This window comes from Heliconius melpomene, chromosome 1, assembly GCF_056956725.1.
Source record: "Heliconius melpomene rosina isolate 202511_hmr_F chromosome 1, ASM5695672v1, whole genome shotgun sequence".
Classification (NCBI taxonomy): Eukaryota; Metazoa; Arthropoda; class Insecta; order Lepidoptera; family Nymphalidae; genus Heliconius; species Heliconius melpomene.
Genome location: NC_140389.1, coordinates 4,360,708 through 4,381,116, shown reverse-complemented (window position 1 = coordinate 4,381,116; position 20,409 = coordinate 4,360,708). Strand labels below are relative to the sequence as shown.

Here is a 20,409-nt window from a genome sequence, read left to right as displayed (position 1 = left end):
ATGATCTTTAAAAAATATCAAAAGACAAATGCTTTTATAATAATACATGTAAAAACTGTAATTATTACTATAATAAGGATATATCATTAAAAATGTTTGACCTTCAATAATAATAAAAGTGCAATAACTAGAAAAAACTATTTAAAAATAAAAGACATAAATAATTATCAAAACAAGAGGAATTAACTAACCCTCAATCTATCAAACTCACCCCCCTGATAGAAAGACTAAAGGCATAAAATAAAGGGTTGAACTCAATGTTGGTCCCAAAAAGTTACTCAAGTAAACTGACGCTTAATCTATCTATCTATATATATAAAATCGAAAGGTCACTCACTCATCACGAAATCTTAGAAACTACATGTGCTAGGAATCTGAAATTTTGCATAGGAGTTACTTATAGGACGTAGGTGCTCGCTAAGATTATATTCGACTTTTAAGGGGTTGTTTTTGGGGTTGAAAGTTTATATGAAACTTCGTTACTACAAATGCTAGGAGTCTCAAATTTTGCATGGACGTCACGTATAGGACGTAGGTACTCATAGAGACAGAAATTAATAATAAAGTATTTCACGCAGGCGAAGCCGCGGGCGGGCCGCTAGTAATCTGTATATAAACAAACTAAAATCTAATTTATACGTTCATTTAAGTTTTTCTTACTCTCACATTACTTATAAGGTAAGCCATACTAAAATACACTTTCTATGAACCAAAAATAAAATTGAATATATTCTTAGTTAACAATATAAGCAAATAAACAACAATTTAGTACTAAACATAAATCCTTATTAAAAAAGTTATAAATTGTCAAAATCATAATTGAATGTCGCCGCACCAGTGATTGAGTTAAATGAATCTCCTGATGTATGGAAGTCAGTTAATATATTTAATTTATTTTTAAATTCAAGTTACTTTTTAAATTCCATACATAAGTAGATAGAGAGAATTTAGTGGCGTGCCACATCACTCTCCAGTTTCTATTTCTTTAGAAAATTAAATGATTAATATAATATTATGCAATAAAATTTTACCGTTTCTTAATGTATTTAACGCTATCATGACGCAAATGGAAAGTGCTTCACTAAAATAAAATGTTCCTAATATAGACACTACTATGTAACACGCGATAGTAAAGGGTTCAATTTCAATTGTTTATGATTTTACTTATTATTAGTTTTGCATTTATTAATAATGAAAATACATTAAGTAAATCTTTTTTTATTACGATTTAATTTATTTTCGTAATGCTAAAGTAAAAATTTAAACTCAACACAATTTTGTTTTCAATATTTTCGCCTGTTTCTTGTCTAATCTTTAATTCCTAGTTTTGGTTACACAAAGAGGTGTTGGGTTTCCACCAACCTAAAATACTGGTTGAGGGGTAAAATGAAATTAAACATAATAATCTACCTGATTCATTACATAAACACAAAATTAACCAAATATAACACCACATATGTATTTCAAACATTAGAAATCTCATCTATAACAGCATTAACCTTGTACAATTGGCCCATTTTCCTCTCAAAGTCGGCAACCTATCACTTACATAAGCGCTAACAATCACTTTACACTACGAATTGTTTGACGAACAAACATTAATTGGTGGCGTAACCGAACCGTTATTAATAAACACTGTAATATGCATTTTTTTTCTTTTATCTGTACTAGTTTTCCGTTCGTGGCTTTGTCCACGTGAGATATATGATATTTCTTATGCATGTCTATATGTATAACTTTTCTCTCTTCTCTGTTCTTCTTCTTCTCTTAAATGTCTGTGTATAATTGTGAAAAACCTATAGTGTTATAGGTTTGATTTCTACTCAAAATGTGTTTGTATTTAAACATTTTGAATTTTAGTTCAACAAGCAATACCTCAATATAGGTTGAGAGTGCGTAAAAAAAGTAATTACAAAGCTCCATTTTTTATTTTGCAACATTCTGGAAATGCATTGGTTCTAGTTAAAACGAGTATATATAGGTACATACTGCAGATGTTAGAAAATTTATGAAAAACGAAAATTTCACTATCCATTTCATCATTATTCAAATAAATCACAACTTAACGAGGTAAAACTTATATCCTTTTAGCTCCTTTTTAATTTAGAAAACATAAAAACTATTAATATTGACCAAAATCCTTGCCCTACAAAGATCGATAAGATTAAGCAATACTTACTCCGATTATATGGAGATAGGTGTGCGGATGACCTCTGCCTTTTTAAAAAAAACTTTAAGCAACTGATACCAAATGTAAATCAAACATAAATAATAGTTGGTACGTCCGTATATAATTAATAGTGATATATCACAAGATCATTCAAGCTCGTCAATCAAAATGGTCAGTAAAATGACATGGTAAGTCAGTAAAAGTAGACAGTTAGATAACACACACTTAATAATTTCACTTAGAATTACACTTGAATAAAACACTCGCACTTGCTTTTTCCTTTTATAACATTCTAAAACACTGATTCTATAGATGAACAAAATTTATACTGAGGAGACTGGCAGCAAGCCATAATGTGTGGAAGTACGCGCATGCGTTTTAATCTTAGTTCAATAGTATGCTATAAATCTAGCATAGATAAACATATACATTTTAAATATTATATCAAATTTTTTTTAAGTTAAAACAGCAATTATTTTTACCCGGCATAGCATGTAAAACAGTTAAGACACTCACTCTCTCACTTTCCGAATAATTTTCGAGAATTAATGAAAATAATTCGTTACCTCGACTGGGGACTGAACCTACAACTATCGAGTTTACAGGCACTGAACACTGGCTTTATAATTATAAACAATAATTTACTAATTAATTATAAACAATAATTTAGTGTACAGTGGCCGTCCGCCTGAAACTTAAATTACGTAAACAATAATCCCGTTTTTTCACGTTCCCGTAAAATTTCGGGAAGTCCTCCTTTAGTGCTCAACTACACTAACCAAAGAACCTTCATGACAAATTTCAGAGAGTTATACACCAATTGTCTGTTAATCACTCAGTAACGGAAGAGTTTTATATAATACTAGTGGACCCGGACGCGGCTACGCCCGCTTGGACTATACGAATATTTATTAAATATATTTATGAAATTATTTTCAGTTTTCAATAGAGAAATGCGTTAAGCAAGCTCATTTTGGGTGACGTTTTCTAACAACAAATTTTGCAAATCGTTGCTTAGCAACGACGTTTGTTATTAACATGGCGGAATAAATTGCATGTCAAATTAATAAATATTTTAATATATTGGTATATGTCGAAAATATTACAAATATGAGAAAAAAAAGTATCCTATGTTCATCCCGGGACCCTCAAGTATCTCTATATGACTATTTTAAAACGATTAAATTAGCGGTTTGGCCCTGATTGCGTAAAAGACAGACAGACAGTCAGACAGACAGACAGAGTTACTTTCGAATTTATAATATAGGTATGGATGTAGATTAATAACTATTCAAGATTTCCTGGTAGTATTTAATTTAAATATTTTAAAATACGTTATTATTATATATTTCAGTACTTTTTACTTTTAAAATTTACATTAATTAATATGTATGTACACATGTTACCCGCAAGTACCTATACAAATACATACTTTCATGTGAAACAAAAGACCAATATGTACATTAAGAAATATTCGGTCTTTTGTTTCTACACACAGAATAAACTTTAGGTGAAATAAAATGTACAATTTAATATTTAAATAAAATTCAACGTTATATCGGCAGTCAATAACCTTTATAAATTGGCACTTTATATTCCAATTTCCATATAGTAGGTACTTACTAATGGAAAAATATAAAAATACTTACTAAAGTTTCGGCTTGTTTCAGAAGTGAGACAATTCAAATCATTAAAAGGCGGTCGAGGTCGAAGGTCGAAGATAATAATTTAAGAATAAAACATCTTTAGAAAGTAAATAGAAGTTTACATAATTTTTTTAGCTTCACTTTGTATCCCGCAAAATAGCAGGATAGGTAGAGCGAACTTGGGAGCCTAGTATTAAGCGACATCCAATCCCCACTTACCGTCGAGTCTGGATCCGTGTCAATCCGTGTTAAGCGACGGACCTCAACGCCGCGCTTCCCTCGTTACCAAACGAGAAAATGAAAATATTAAATATTCTCAAGTGGGAATCGAAACCACAACCTGTCGCGTTTAAATCCGCACGCTTATGCCTCTGCGCCACGACTGGCTTCATTTAAGGTAAAATATACTGCACTGCACGTAGTTAAAGTTAACAAGGTAACGCAATATATGCAAAAACCTTTAGTCTATACGTGCATAGAAATTCAAATTGCATAAGTTTTTGTTCAAAACACGTAGTTATGATAATGAATAATGGTTTATTTAAATATACATTTATTATACATCCTATATTTTATAAAACAAAGTCGCTTTTCGTGTCTGTCTGAACTTTCTAACTCTTCTTCTTCTAAACCACCCAACGGATTTTGATAGGGTTTTCACCATTAGGTCGAGTATTTCTCAGGGAAGGTTTATATATAGTTTATTATTTGTACATTTTTATGTAAATTAACATAAATACGATAAATGTGTATAAAGTCCAACCCATTGGGACACTTTCGCGCATGCGCTGCTCTAATGGTAAGTACTACATGAAAAAAATGTACTGGAGTATTGTTCCTCTTAATAAGATCTACAAAAAAGTCCCCGAGAGCATATTCCTATCTTTTAAGAATACCGTGTAGTGATCATTTTTCTGTCTAAAAATTGTAATTTCAATATATTTTTTATTGTGAGGGATATTTTTCCATAATGGTATTAATCCTTATCCTTTAAAATACTTTATTAAATTTCTACGTTAAACGAAGATAAAATTTGCTTTTTACACAATTTCGAAATTGCACATAGTTTTCGAGAAAAACGCATTTAATTCTTAACACATCACGCCGTTCACACATCAGCTGTATCGAGTCAAGTTTCACTTATCCCTTACTCTCAGTATATAAATAAGTATATTAGTTACGTTGGCCATTTAATGTAGATCAAAGCTGTCTTTTACTGTTTTTCATTTTAATAAGTACTTTAGAAGTTGTTACAATATCAAAAAATCCTTGCTGCGAAACGACTCGCAACTCGCCATGCGTCCGCCGCGCCCGCCTGCCTTACACGTATCGGTGGTTCAGTGGTAGAATGCTCGCCAGCCACGCGGGCGGCCCGGGTTCGATTCCCGGCCGATGCATTCTATTTAATTTTCCTCACAGGCAGCCACGTAGTGCTTACCCAACCGGTGTCACTGTTTTAACAGCATTAACCTCAAGCTCGAAAAAAAACCCGCCTGCCTCTATAGCAGAGAAGATTTAGATTCGTTTCACATATTGGATAATTTCAGTTAAATGTATTATTTCAGCGCGATATTGGTTTCATATTTTTTGTAGTAGTTATTAGTAGGTAGGTTTTCGTTTATAATTTCTTCCGTTTAAAAATAGTAATTTAAATATACTTTAATAAGTACTTGAAAAGATTAGTAGCACAGATTTAAAATTACAGTACTAAAAAATCCTTGCTGATTAACGGTTCAACGCGCGCAGCGCCGCGCCCACCACGCGTCCTCCGTGTCCCGCAACATTTTGCTTATAATAGTGGATCCGCCGCACCCGCCTGGCTTCTTTCCCCCGGGCATGGAAGGAAGGCCTGCTCATTATGCTGCTGAGGGATACCGATCTATAATCCTCCTCAGCACTTCGCCAAGCTGTTCGAGAAGTTATTCCTCTCACTTCTTCAGTCACACATCCACCCACAAAGCGAGCAGTTTGGCGAGCGGGTATATTTCATAAAGTGCTCAGAGCCGGCACCCCCCAGCACGTCGCGCATGTCTTTGCCGCTCTGCTTTGTATGTGACAGGACATTTTGCGTGAGAGTTGAGAGAGCGAGGTCTAGCAGCGACCCGATCGCTGCCGTTGTCACAGTCAGAATTTTGTCACCTGCTCTCTACGCACTATACTCACTCACTACACACTGCACATTTATGACATCACAATGCCCTAGCGAGTATTACTCAACGAGGAATCCTGTAGGTAGTACGGAACATCACCCTCCGGCGAGTGACGCAGGCACCATACTACGTAAACACCACGCGCCACTCACCGCAACCTAAAAATAGTAGCCCTAGAGGTACACATTGGTCGCCTCGCGTCCAACGTATTCCGTTGCGCCGGTGTATCGAGTCACCTGCACCTAAGGAGCAGCACTCCGCATACCCGGCCGCCCGAAGTCAGACGTCTTCTTCCGAGGGACTTTCTATCCTCCTCCAAATCCGACTCATGAGCAGTCACCTTTGTTGTTTAATCTAGGCCTCCCTCGAGAAACCGAGGGTCCAATTCCAATCCCCTCTCCATGTCTGTCTGCTCTAAAGCAGGTTTTCGCCTGGGTGTACGGTCGGACCAACGCTCTTATGTCGTTCTGAGCTACTACGGAGATGGCCGAGAGATTGCTTCAATTCTGCGCCTGGCAAAGTAAATTTAGAAGTGATTGCACGTATTTTGGAATTGTCCAATAATTATAATGAATTTCCACACGACATAGTTGGTTACATCTTTCGTTTAAGTATTTTTGGGTAAGAGAATAAATAGTAGGTAGTCTGTTGTTTATAATTTCTTTCGTTTAAGTTTTCTGTTGTTTGTGTTATTTATTTCTGTTTATTTTAAAACAATTGGAAAATTATTGAAACTACGAAAATGCGGGTTGCATTAGGGTTTTATTAATTTTCACATTATCTTAAGAGCTTTGCAAACATACATTTTATGAATTATTTAGTAGTTAAAGCGGGCGAAGCCGCGAGGGGGTCGCTAGTTTAAATTAAATATGAATATATTTTATATTAAAAATATTATGTAAATATTTATAAGCTATTATAAATTTTAATATGGAATATAGTTTTTAAAAGTTTCACGTCTATATATCGCATTAAGCAGATTTATTAAACTGGTCAAGTTAGAGTCGGACATGCCCACTGAGGGTTTCATACCAATTCCATAATTGTAGGGCAATCGGGTCAATCCTATAAGCGTTCCGTTTCTGTATTTTAAAATATGGAACCCTAAAAACCATAAAATAAAAAAAAACGCACATCGGAGTTTTATTGCCTTCAATTATTCCATTACCGTCCATACATTCCATATACGTTTACATCTGACATTAAATCTTTTCGACTTTAATTAATCATAATAATATATATGAAAAAAATCTCATAAATTTTCGACAAAAGAGGCCCGCCATACTTGCATAATGTCAAGGTGAACATAATTAAAATGTATCGGAGAATTTCAACTGAGCTCGTTTAGTTTGTCACGATTCTCTACGTTCTTTGGTAATTACTTTATTGTAGTTTTAATCAGGAGCTTGTGTCTTAGAGTTGGAGGTCGGAGTTATGAAATCTTTGAAGGTATTTAAACATATATACATACTAGTGAGCCCGGGCGCGGCTACGCCCGCTTGAACTATACGATTATTTATTAAATATATTTATGAAATTATTTTCGGATTTCAATAGAATTTGTAAGAAAATATAAGCCTAAATAATTAAAATAAGATAAAAAAGAATAATAAGTGGAGATTTATTATTAGAAAAAATATGTGAGTAACCGAAATGAACAAACAAAAGAAGTAAAAGTAACTAAAGGAAATTCTTAATATTAGAAAAAGTACCTAAAGTTTGCCGTGTGCGCGTACTAAACATTTTTCTATATTAAATAATTAATAATTTTTGCGAACAATATTAAATAAAATCCCAAATGATTAAAATTACGATATTTTAAGTGTATAACATCGGTATAGATAACCGAACTGAGATAAATTAATTATAAGCAGCAAATAATTAAATAAAAATTAACAGTAATTCGAAAATATATAAAAATTTACTAAACCATCAAAGTCATCTGCTCGTTCGCGTCGGTCACACTATGCCGCCCGAAGGTTAGGTCATTTCGAATCAGTGCCATCTCCTTAATTATATATTACTATGTTATATAGTAAACATTATATTTATTTTCATAAGGATGAATATCCAATTATAGAAATCATCTAATTTTTGTTAATGTATACAAATATATATCTATAGTATATATCAACGCGGACTTTTTTAAACAATATTTAAGGGACAATATTTTTGTAGAATATTGTTTTTGTGTCTCATAAGGTTGAGTCGGCGCGCGCCATGTACGCGTTAAGCAAACTCATTTTGGGTGACGTTTTCTAACAACAAACTTGCAAATCGTTGCTTAGCAACGTCGGTTGTTATAAACATGGCGCAATAAATTGCATGTCAAATTAATAAGTATTTTAATATACTAATATATATCGACAATATTACAAATATAAGAAAAAAAGTATCCTATGTTCATCCCGGTACCCTCAAGTATCTCTATATGAGTATTTTATCACAATTAAATTAGCGGTTTGGCCCTGATTGCGTAAAAGACAGACAGACAGACAGACAGACAAACAGAGTTACTTTCGAATTTATAATATAGGTATAGATAGTGTCTCCCATACATTTTTCTCATTAAAACTAATGCAAGAAAATATTTTTAATAAAGTTGTCGTCTGTACATGTAAACGTGATGGTTGTGGGTTCCATTTCTACTCGAAGGAATGCCAATATTTGTAAATTGTTCTATTTCCCCTCTCGGGAAGACCAAACACGGCGTTTAGCTTCGCCATAACAAGCAATGGCTCTATTTAGGGTGGAAAGCGGAGAACAGAGTGTACTGACACTAGGTTTTGGCCAGAACCAGACGAGCTGGTACTCCAATACAACGCGGCACAGATTGACATAATTGAATTACATTTAACGTTAATTAGTTATTAGTCTCGGTTTATTACAATCTATAAAGATAATTATAGATTTTACGGGTCTAATATAGTTCCTGCGCTTTACGTTTTATTATAAATCATAATAATATTTTATGAGTGAAATTTAATTAATGATTTTAACAGATTCTATCGCAGACTAAGTGAATTTTCATTTATTTTACTCGAGATGGTGTTGAGATCAACCACTTAACACACAATGTCACAGATTACGGCGGCGAAGAGAAACGGAATATTTGGACACTGGGTTCTTAGCTTATGTACCCACACACCTATAACAGATATATCGTGGAAATAAAAAGAATACACAAAATATGTTTCAAATGAGAATCAAACGCACTACTATCACCTGCATTACCAACAGGAATATTCGAATAATAATTAACCAACCCAAACCACAGCTAATCTAAAACCACACAAACAAATCGATTAACCACGCCGTCACAGACGTAGGACGTACGACCTTACATCGAGGGCCTTATTACGACATGCGCGACATACGAGTAAATATTGCCTATACTATTGTTTTCTCGTCTTGTTTCATTAAGTAGCTTTATGTTTTAGGTAGAGGGAACCTAGTGTTAACAAACTCCCTAGGAACCCAGTTTCCATCGTAACCATAAGGTTCATTTTGTTGTTTTAATATCATTACTACTGAACAAATCTCGTCCGAGAGCTGAATAATAATATTTAAATAAAACGAAAACGACAAGAAAAAAATATTTAATTCTACATAATCAATACATTTAACAGCTTTCTCAAAAAAATAATTAAAACACATAATATTAATAACCTACACCATTTATTTCTGCATAATATTTCAAATAGAGCAACCAAGCTATAAAATTAATAAACAAACAATTCAAGCAAAACCCATTTCTATGCTAGAAATAGGTGAGGAATTCGTGTCATCAAACGGGAAGCAACCCAATACCCCTCTGTAACCGTAATCCTTTGAAATGTTAAGATTCACAATACGTAGAAACCGACGCGGCTATAAACGCTGGCCTAATTAGATCTAGCTGGTTGTTCCTGTTGTCATAACAAAAAGCATATAAACGTGTTTATTATATGCGAATACTAGCGGACGCGCGCAGCTTCGCTTGCGTATTAAGGGGTGAATTCTAATAAATCACGAAACATGTGTTCAATTAAATATTTTTAAGAGTCTAAATTTCAAATTTTATAAAAATAGGTGGCGATTTAAGAATTTTTCCATACAAACTTTCAACCCCTTATTTACACCCTTAGGGGGTGAATTCTAGAAAACTATGAAACACATGTTCAATTAAATATTTTTAAGAGTCTAAATTTCAAATTTTATAATAATCGGTGGCATTTTAACGATTTTTCCATACAAACTTTCAACCCCTTATTTGCACCCTTAGGGAGATAATTTTAGAAAACGATAAAACACGTGTTCAATTAAATACTTTTAAAAATCTTAATTTCAAATTTTATAAAAATCGGTGCCGATTTAAATTTTTTTCCATACAAACTTTCAACCATTATTTCTCCCCTTTAGGGTTAAAATTTTTCAAAATCCATTCTTAGTGGATGTCCAGATTACGAAAGTAAACATCTGTCCAAATTTGATGTTTCTACGCACAGCGGTTACGGCTGTGCGTGCGTCTTACCTCAGTCAGTGAGGACAAGTCCTTTTATACAGGGTGAGTCATATTGAACTTTCCGGTTTTGGAAGGACGTTGCACGAAGAAGGGAAGGAGTAGAAGGGTGGGGATGGTGTCATTAGACGCGCCATGACATGCAGTTTTAGTGTGAGCAATGGCTTGGTCGGGACAACATCGTGCGTTCGTAGTTGAAGAGTTTATTAAAAATGGCGGCTCCGTGATCACAACACAGCGTGCGTTCCGTTTACATTTTGCTATTGGTCGACGTGATCCCATTCCCACTGGACCAACAATCAGAAATTGGGTATCAAATTTTAGAGCAACATCATCAGCATTAAAAACAAGACCACAAGGCCGAATTAGGACGTCAACGTCAGCGGAAAACGTGGATAGAGTGCGGGCTTCAATTCAACAATCCCCTCGGCGTTCTGTTCGGAAACATGCCGCTTCACTAGGATTATCTTTCAGTAGTGTCCGCAGAATACTGCATAGAGACCTTAAATTTCACCCATACAAGATTCAGGTAGTGCAAGAATTAACAGTTAGAGACTTAGACACACGAACAAATTTATGCCGCGACATTCAGCAGATCCCCCGCACTGCTGTTTTGATCTTCAGTGATGAGGCACATTTTCACCTCGCCGGAACTGTCAACAAACAGAATTTTCGATACTGGGCTGAGAATAACCCACGAAACCTACACGAACGACCACTTCACAGCCCTCGAGTGACAGTGTGGTGCGCTATTGCAGAGTTTGGTGTGTGGGGTCCCTATTTTTTTGAAGAAGATGGTCAAGTCGTCACAGTTACCTCTGCTCGGTATTGCGACATGCTTGAAACTTTTCTGAAACCGAAATTGGAGGAATTAACGCAGAATCATGACAACGATAACATCTGGTTCCAACAAGATGGTGCTACAGCCCATACATCCAGGCGTTCAATGGAAATCCTGCGACAAATGTTTCCCGGTCATCTCATTTCTTTGCGAGGTGACGTTGGGTGGCCGCCGAGATCACCTGATTTAACCCCCTGCGATTTCTTTCTCTGGGGTTACCTGAAGGAAAAGGTGTACACGCATCGTCCCCGAACCATCGATGAACTGAAGGCTGCAATCACGGAAGAAATCAATGCTATTCCGCTGAATATGACTCGACGAGTAATGGACAACTTCCGGGAAAGGCTTCAGCATTGTGTGGTCAATGGAGGTAGACATTTACAGGATATCATTTTTAAAACCAACTAAATTAAAACTGCATGTTATGTGCTTTCAAACAATAAAATAATTTTTACTGCATGTCGCTTTGTTTTTAATACACACCTTATTGAAATCGGAAAGTTCAATATGACTCACCCTGTATATATAGATTATAGTCTGTGGTGGCACAGTGGACCAGTGTCTGGTCGTAACGTAAATTGGTAGTTGGTGTTGTGGGTTCAATTCCTTCTTATGGCATTCCATATTATTCATTCCATATTATTATTCCATATTAAATAATTACATTGACAAAACATAATTACTACTCTACTATGATTATGATCCAGGTCTACAGGCAAGGTGTGAGAACTTAGAATACAAACAGAAAAAAGTAGAGAAATTGAAATTTGTATGTATGTCATATAAGCAAACTTACAAGCGTAATTAATTTGATACAAAGTGATTGCATACGACCGCAAACCTAAGTTTGTCAACTTTTATACATCAGCCTCCCGTTTACCTATAATCATGAAATTGGCACTGATTCCTTTCTCTTCCTCTACATTACTTTATGCGATAAAGAAAACTACTTGTACCTACTATCTATATTTTGTCTATTCTTGCTTTTGACCGCAAAATCACTAGTGAAATTTTGAAAGCAATTTTCTAAAATAAAATATTTTTGAAATCTCAAATACAAATAGAGAAAGTTGACCACATTAACAACTTACAATATAATAATAAAAATAGTTGATTATATTCTCAACATATTCTCATTTATTTTGTCTTGCTTCACACTGTATACCACACTAGTGGACCCGGACGCGGCTACGCCTGCTTCAACTATAAGAATATTTATTAAATATATTCATGAAATTATTTTCAATTCTCAATAGAATTAGTAAGAAAATATAAGCTCAAATAATCAAAAAGAATAATAAGTAGATACACATTATTAGAAAAAATTATCTGAGTTATTGAAATGAACTAACAAAAGGATCAAAAGTAACTAAAGGATAGGTATTCTTAATATTAGGAAAAGTACCTAAAGTTTTCCGTACGTGCGTACATAGATATCGACTCTACGAAATAACTAAACATTTCTCTCTATTAAGTAGGATAATTTTAGCGGGCAATATCAAATAAAATAAGAAGAGAATCAAAGTGTATTTTAAATTAATTATAAACAACAAATAAAGTTCGAAAATGTATGAAAATTTATAAAACCGTCAACGTCATGTGCCCGTTCGCGTCGGTCATACTGTGCCGCCCGCTAGGTGGCTAGGTCATTTGGAATCAGTGACATTTCCTTAATTATTTATTAGTATGTTATACAGTAAACTATAATTTCAATCTAGATAAAATGCTAAAAGTGACTATTATATTTATTTTCATAAGGATGAATATCAAAACGTCGCGGTAGCGGTCGCGTAGCAACGACGGTTGTTATTAACATGGCATAATAAATTGCATGTCAAATTAGAATGTACTTTAAAATATATTAGTATATATGTGTAATGTAATGTTATATAGCCTATAGCACTTCTGAAGAATGCAGCTTTCATACAAAACAAAAACAATGATAATCGGACCAGTAGATCCAGAGATCTTAGCGTTCAAACAAACAAACAAACAAACAAACAAACAAACAAACAAACAAACAAACTCTTCCGCTTTATTATATTAATATAGATACAGCAAAGTAGGTACTCAGTCGCTTTGCCTAGTGTTAACACACTCCGCTCCCCACTTTCCATCGAATTATGGAGGCATAGCGTGCTGAGTGCCTTGCTATACCAGTTCCTGGAGTGGGACCTCCCGGACGCCCAACGAAGCGCTGGTTGGATTTCGTGATGCAGGACATGAGAGCCAATGGTCTAACCACCGAGGACGCAAAAGACCGTGCAAAGTGGAGTAGGTTGAGTAAGAAGGCAGATCCTGGCAATAGCCGGGATTAATGCCAGGAGGGAAAAGCGTGCTGAGTGGCGAACTCCACCAGAGGATCAAATCGACAAATCTTGTTTACAGTCACACGCGCCACGACTGGCCTCAAAATGCATCTAAGCTAACAAATACAAAAGTAGTGCAAAGCGACCACTTCAAGCGTCATCATTGCATAAACAAATCTAACATGTAATCGTGTTTGAAGAGCTGCAGTTTCATAACGCTCTTAGCGGTTTTCCCGTGATGCGTGGACTGTAATAGTTTTGTGACGCAATGCTTATCTGATCGATCCTATCTCGGGCTTAACAACGGAGGGTTGCATGGGTTCAATATAAGTATAGGAAAAAAAAAGAAAAATACTTAGAGCAAAACGAATGGAACTGTAAATAAAAATTAATTTGAATTTAAATAAAAAGTGAATTTTACAATTTATCATATTAAACCAAACAAATAACAAAATGTCATTTCTTTTTTCATACCCAAACAACTTCATTCTAACCGCGTTGGTCTAGAAATCGCATGTTCGAGAATGTAATTACATCTTTTTTTGGCTAAATGAAAAAAAATTAAAAGACACAATATGACAACTAAATGATACATCGAAACCCACAATCATAATTTAAAAATAATTTAGTCATTGTATGAGGCTAATTAGATTATCCAAATTAAGTTATTAAAATATAAATTACCTTTATAAAGTAATTACAAAAAAAAGGTATAGTCATGCTGAAAATTTACATAGAAACCATTATCGTGTAATCTAAAGGCTGATATTATCAAAAATTATGTAGAGGTAGGAACATGACTGTTTGGACAATCGAGAAATATCGCCGAGTCATCCAGTTACTTGTATGGTGTAAAGACATAAGGGAATATGAATAGGAATACCATTGGCACCATCATTATCAATAATTTCAAGGTCTGTTGATTTACTGCCTACTACAGAGGTTGTAGGTTCGATTTCGAATACAAACAATGAAAATTCTTTTTGTGGTATGCGTAGGCAGCATTCTGTTTTAACATATTTTTTATTAATATTAATTAACAAAAAAATACAAATGATTTTCAGCTGCCTGCCTTGTGTTAAGTTAAACAAATGTCTGAATAATAAAAGCATGAATTGTGACCAAATATATTTCTCGAAGAAAATATCAACCATTACCAAAATTTTCCCATTCCTTTTATAATACGTAAATTAAATAATTTCTTTACGTTTAATGTAGAAAGACAGAGCGCGACGTTGAGTTTCCCACGTAATGTCTCGAAAATTTGGATGGAAACTGGCAAACGGAGTATCTTAACACTAGGTTCCCTCTATCTACTCTGTTAAAAGCGGGATACAGCGTGAAGTTAAAAAAAAACAAATAAAAATCGCGACTTCCCATACCAGGAACCACACTCCAGTACCTACGTACATTAGAAAGTGATCGACAATCGCAGTATGGGCAATTTGGACAATTTAAACATTATATATGCGTTCGTTACAATAAAGCGCGGGTCAGAGAAAGGATGGCGACAACGAAGGTTTTGATCGTTTTGATCTTTGATATTTAACGTTAAAAGACTTTCTTTCAACGTTTAAGTATTATTAAGTTACTTCCATTTATGATGTTACGTTGATGATTATGGTCTTTTATAATTGATGTTAGATAAGCATGTTAATAGAATATGTAGCTTTTTCCAGAATATATTACTAGAAGAATAAATAAAATATTTGTGTATGTGTTTTAATTTAATTTTTTTAAACAGCATGCTCCTGTCATTTATTAATTTAGATGTGTCTGTTTTTTTCGCTAAGCGATTATAAACTTCTGAGATAAAGTTAGTTAAATAAAATAATAAATTGCACAGTGAATTTCAAAAATGTTTTTCAATTTTTTTTCAGCTTTACGAATCTTCCGCATATAATATCTAAGTATAGAAGGCAGTATTTAGTACGAACTAAGGAAATCAGTTCTATTCTCTCCATTCAATTTTAGAACATTTACCAAAGTAATACGTGACAAAATCCGTAAAAGTTTATATACCTAATACAAGTATTTAATATTTTGATCATCCTAGTTTATTATAGTGTTAGTAAAATAATTTCGAATAAATTTAAATGCGACTAGGTAAAGGCTGAGTATTAGATTAAGTAAACTTACTATGAATCATTACATTCCTTCAGTCTGCGTCATAAAAGATGCCGTTACAAGGATACTTTTATTTATTTACTCGATATGTTCATATTTGTATAGGCACGTTTCAAAATATACTTTCTATCTAAATTATGTAATTAAAGATGAGCAAAATTATTTTAAAATTATTATGGGCATATCTGTCGTAGAGCCACGGCCGCTGGGGCAGACGTCTTAGAGTGGAGACCCCGTACAAAACGACCGGTGGGACGACCCCCTGCCAGATGGGCCGACGATATAAAGAGGTTGACGGGAAGCGGATGGGTCGAAGTTGACGAGGTTTGAGTGTGGTGACGAGAATTGGGAAAGGTCTATGTCCAGCAGTGGACAAAAGATGGCTGTTGATAATGATAATGATATATAAATATATTATGAAAACGTTCTTGAAATGGAAAAGTGGAGAACAAACGATTGAAACAATAACCTCTCTCTGCCTTGTAGGTTAACTACGATGTGGGAGATGCGTAAGATAAAAATCAAATTTCTTATCGGATGATGTTGATAATGATAAGCGTGTGTGGGCCAGCTTGCTTTGCCTACACTGTGATGTTTTGAAATACCTACTGCTCACCTTGTGTCCTAATTTTTTGTGTAAACTAATAAGCTGTCGCGTCTTTGACAAATGCGTAAAGTATATATGTACATACGCGATACTAAAATATATACAAACATTATAAAGACACATACACACACGCATACAGGCACACACACACAACACACACACACAAATGGGGCATTTTATCTTATTATTTTTAATTTTGTTTTTTTTTTGGTATACATTATTACTTTTACTTTTTTACTTCGCATTGTTTTATTTTGTTATTTCTTTTTTTAAAGATTTAAATATGTATCTTTTTTTTTCTAATAATATGTTTAAATGATGTGTAGCTCTGTACTGTACTTAGATAATATTTATAAGTAGAAAACTGTAATTGGCTTTATTTTTTTGTATAAGTTTTTTTTTAGAAGTAGTTATAAATACGCTGTTGTTTTCTGTATAATAAATAAATAAAATAAAATTATAAAGCTGAAATAAACTAAACTAATGTTTGTTTAAATGCGCTAATCTCAGAAACTACCAACTAATTTAAATTAAATATTTTTGTATTGGAATGTCTATTAATCGACGAAAGCCACCACGTTTGACATCGCGAGCGAAGCTGGCAAAAAACCTAGAGTGTACTTACATAAAAATTAAAAATACAGGTTCAAATACGAAATAAGTTAATATTTTCTTAAATAAAAACAAATGTTTTTTTAAGATAGACATCAACGCTACCCATAGTTTTCTTTTTCTTATATAATATACTAACATAACCGAGACATTATGAAGACAGTGCATACCCACAATTATTTTAAACATGTAACGGGACACCACGTAAGCACGTAATTTTGAAGATTACGACGTCAATTATGACATAGAATATTGTCACGAATCATAGAGAAAAACGGTTTTAGTTAGAGAAAGTTAATAGCTAAATGAAACACTGTAAGCGACTATAAACATACATTCAATTATATATTATGAAAATATTGATACTTATATACAAACATACAGAATGAAAGATTACAATGTAAATACAAAGAAATCTCTTAGAAACTGGAGAAAGAAAAGTCACTTACATTAATTTTGTTTGCAGACTGCCTTAGTTTCTCGTCTATATGCTGAAAACAACCAAAAGGATATAGGTACTGATTCTGGTTCTATTTACTGAAAATTCTATTGTAGTTAGCAAATGCTTCATGAACTTAAGCTTAGGTATTAGGAATATATATAAACTTCCAGTCTTCCTACAGGCCAGTTATAGTCTAGTTATAAATATATCTTACCTATATCAGAAAAAAAAAATAATAAGTTGAAATAACTAGTTGTTATTCGTATTCGTATACAACTTCTGGTTTTTTAATTAGTTAAAAGTTGATAAGACGACAAAAATACTTAATAAATTATATTTCAATTTAAATTTTACATATAACATTTTATGAAACGGTAAAGAAGAAAAAAACGTAATATTCACTCCATTCTTCAGTTTACGTGCTATGCCTATTTAAATTAATATTGAACCTTACCTATTTCAATGCATATTTCAATTAACAGTGTACCTTTTCCTGATGTAGTCTGCAATACTAATGTATTGCAGACTATATCAGGAAAAGCAAACCAAACCAATTCTCAATGTCTTTTTGACTGAGAGCGAAAAGGATATAAAAATTATTTCTGAAATAAATAAAACCTATTAGGTAAAATAAAAAAGGTACACTAGAATTTCTAAAATCTAATTACACCATAAAAACGGCATATTATTAGTAGATAACAAAAATAAAACGAATCGAGAGATGTTCGGTATGCATCAGCGTTCCTAGAAGGTGTTATATAAATAAACTGCTATTTGAGAACGAATCGATTCACAGAATCGATGTTTAATAGACGGCTAGATACGGTTTGTAGGGCGAAGACCTGTAATTGGACTCCGGTATTATCGCATCAATCCTTCTGTTATTATGAATATTTGCATTGTAGGTTATTTATAATGCAACTTCAACTAGGCGGAGGGAAGCGTTAAGTTACTCTGCTTCAATCAAATTTCGAAATATGGCCAGTTGAGTGGCGGATCTCAACACCGCGCATGTCTACCAGAACGAAAAAAGAACGAAAATAATGAGTCCTGAGTTAGGAATCGAACCTACAATTAGCATTTATGGTATACAGCAATTTTTTTAAAGCAAAAAGTAAACATCTACTTATGCAACAGTTAGTGATAATTAAATCCTATTAGAAATAAAATAAGGATTCATCATCATCATCATCCATCACAGACGCTGCATTTGCCATTTGCAGAACGAAGAAATGAAACAATAAATTTGAAAAATATTTAATTTCCTCGAGCTGGGATCGAACCCACAACCAATCACGTTTAGTCATTTTCATCACGTTAAGTCAAAATTTTGTTATTACGACCCAAAAACCTAAATACATGTTAGAAATGACGAACACGAAATGAATAAGCGTAAAAAAAAATACTTAAGCCAATTTCTCATATAACCTTTGACATGTCAGCGACGATTAAATATAATACGTGGTGTCGAAACGCGGAGAAAATTTAACTGGCCGGTAATTTAGATGAGTCATGTAATTGTGCAAGTGGTAAATAAAATAAAATAATAATATTAGTGATGTCTTTCGTGTGGAGGCAAAGAGGCACTCAAAGGCTCCAGCATTCGGCGAAAAGTGAAGAACGGTCTTAATAGGAACGGAGTGTTTTTACACTAGGTTATCTCTAGGATAACATTAAAAACCGATGCCTATACAAGATGCGAGAAAAAGAGTGAAGCTGCTATAAAAAAAGTGATTTCTACATTTTCTAAGTCGACTGCTTGTTATGCTGTGTTAGACACGTTTATGTTTTGTAATCTTTTGTAAAAATAGTTTAATATAGTACCTAATAAATATATTTTTTTGCAAATAACTGGAATCGAAATCGAAAAATAAAACAAAATATCATTCACTCATCATCATTAAGAGACATTGAGAGACTTCCCCATATAAATGTCACTTACATTACGTGTATTATATATAATACCTCTCAAAATTTTTAGGCAATCCACTACCACGAATATTAAACTTGTATGTTTAAAATAATCACGTTATTGTTGGAATTTTGCGTTTATTTATCTATATATTTTCATTTTTTTATCTATGTATTTGACGCGACGGTTGTGGATTCGATTTCCACTCGGAGAAATTAATAATTTTTTAAGGCGGCGTTAGATTGCGCCATTCAGCACGCAATATCTCGAAAATTTGATAGAAAGTGGGGGAACGGAGTGTCTTAACACTACATTTCCTTGTCAAGCTAAAAAAAAATAGCTTTAGTAGGTATTTCAGTGTTTCAAAAGAATAATTATCGATACACATACTAAGTATACAATCAATTATTTTGAATACAAATCGCCATTATTACTTAATTTACATTTATATTACATAATACAAGCACTAGTACATCTACGTACATAATATAAAATAATAATCTAATTTAACAAATATCTATCTTATACCTTTGTGATAAAGTAAAAAATTCAACTATCTAAAAAAATTAACTCGTTATAAAGATGAAAGAAACTTGTTCAGTTAATAGTTTTAAGCGATATAAAAAAACATATTATGACGTCATTTTATCTACTTCGCGAAATTTTTAAGATTAGTTCTTATATAAATATGATTACGTAAAGCGAGTCAAAATAAGCACACTACTGTTTAGAAGTGAATAACCGATATAATGGCAACATTTATTTAGTTACTTGAATCTTCTGATTTTGGGTTCGATTTCCACTCAGGGAAATTAAATTTATTTAATATTTTAATTTCCTCGTTCTGTTCCGCCACTCAACATGCAATGCCTCTGGAATTAGTCGGAATGTGAGAAATGGAAGTGTCTTAATGGGAACGAAGTGTCTTAGTGGGAACGGAGTGTCTTAACAGTTTATTATGAGATTTTCCTCTGCCTACTTTACTATGTGCGGTATACAGTGTGAACTTAAAAAAAGAGGTTATCAGTTCGACATATTAGTCTGATATTGAATAATGTAATATTAAGAGGATCATTATTTAAGCATTAGTCA

The 20,409-nt window shown here is 33.5% G+C and overlaps 1 protein-coding gene across 2 annotated transcripts in view; it reads right to left on the bottom strand.

Annotated features, from left to right (window-relative positions):
* LOC146541014 (uncharacterized) overlaps positions 1-20,409 on the bottom strand; it is an 89,309-nt gene that overhangs the window by 59,690 nt on the left and 9,210 nt on the right. Inside the window, exon 2 of one of the 2 annotated variants that reach the window (XM_085189173.1) lies at positions 17,413-17,454. The exons of the other annotated variant lie outside the window; for it this stretch is intronic. The gene's annotated coding sequence lies outside the window, so the exon portion shown is untranslated. The remainder of the gene's footprint in view (positions 1-17,412; positions 17,455-20,409) is intronic. 2 annotated transcript variants of the gene reach the window in all.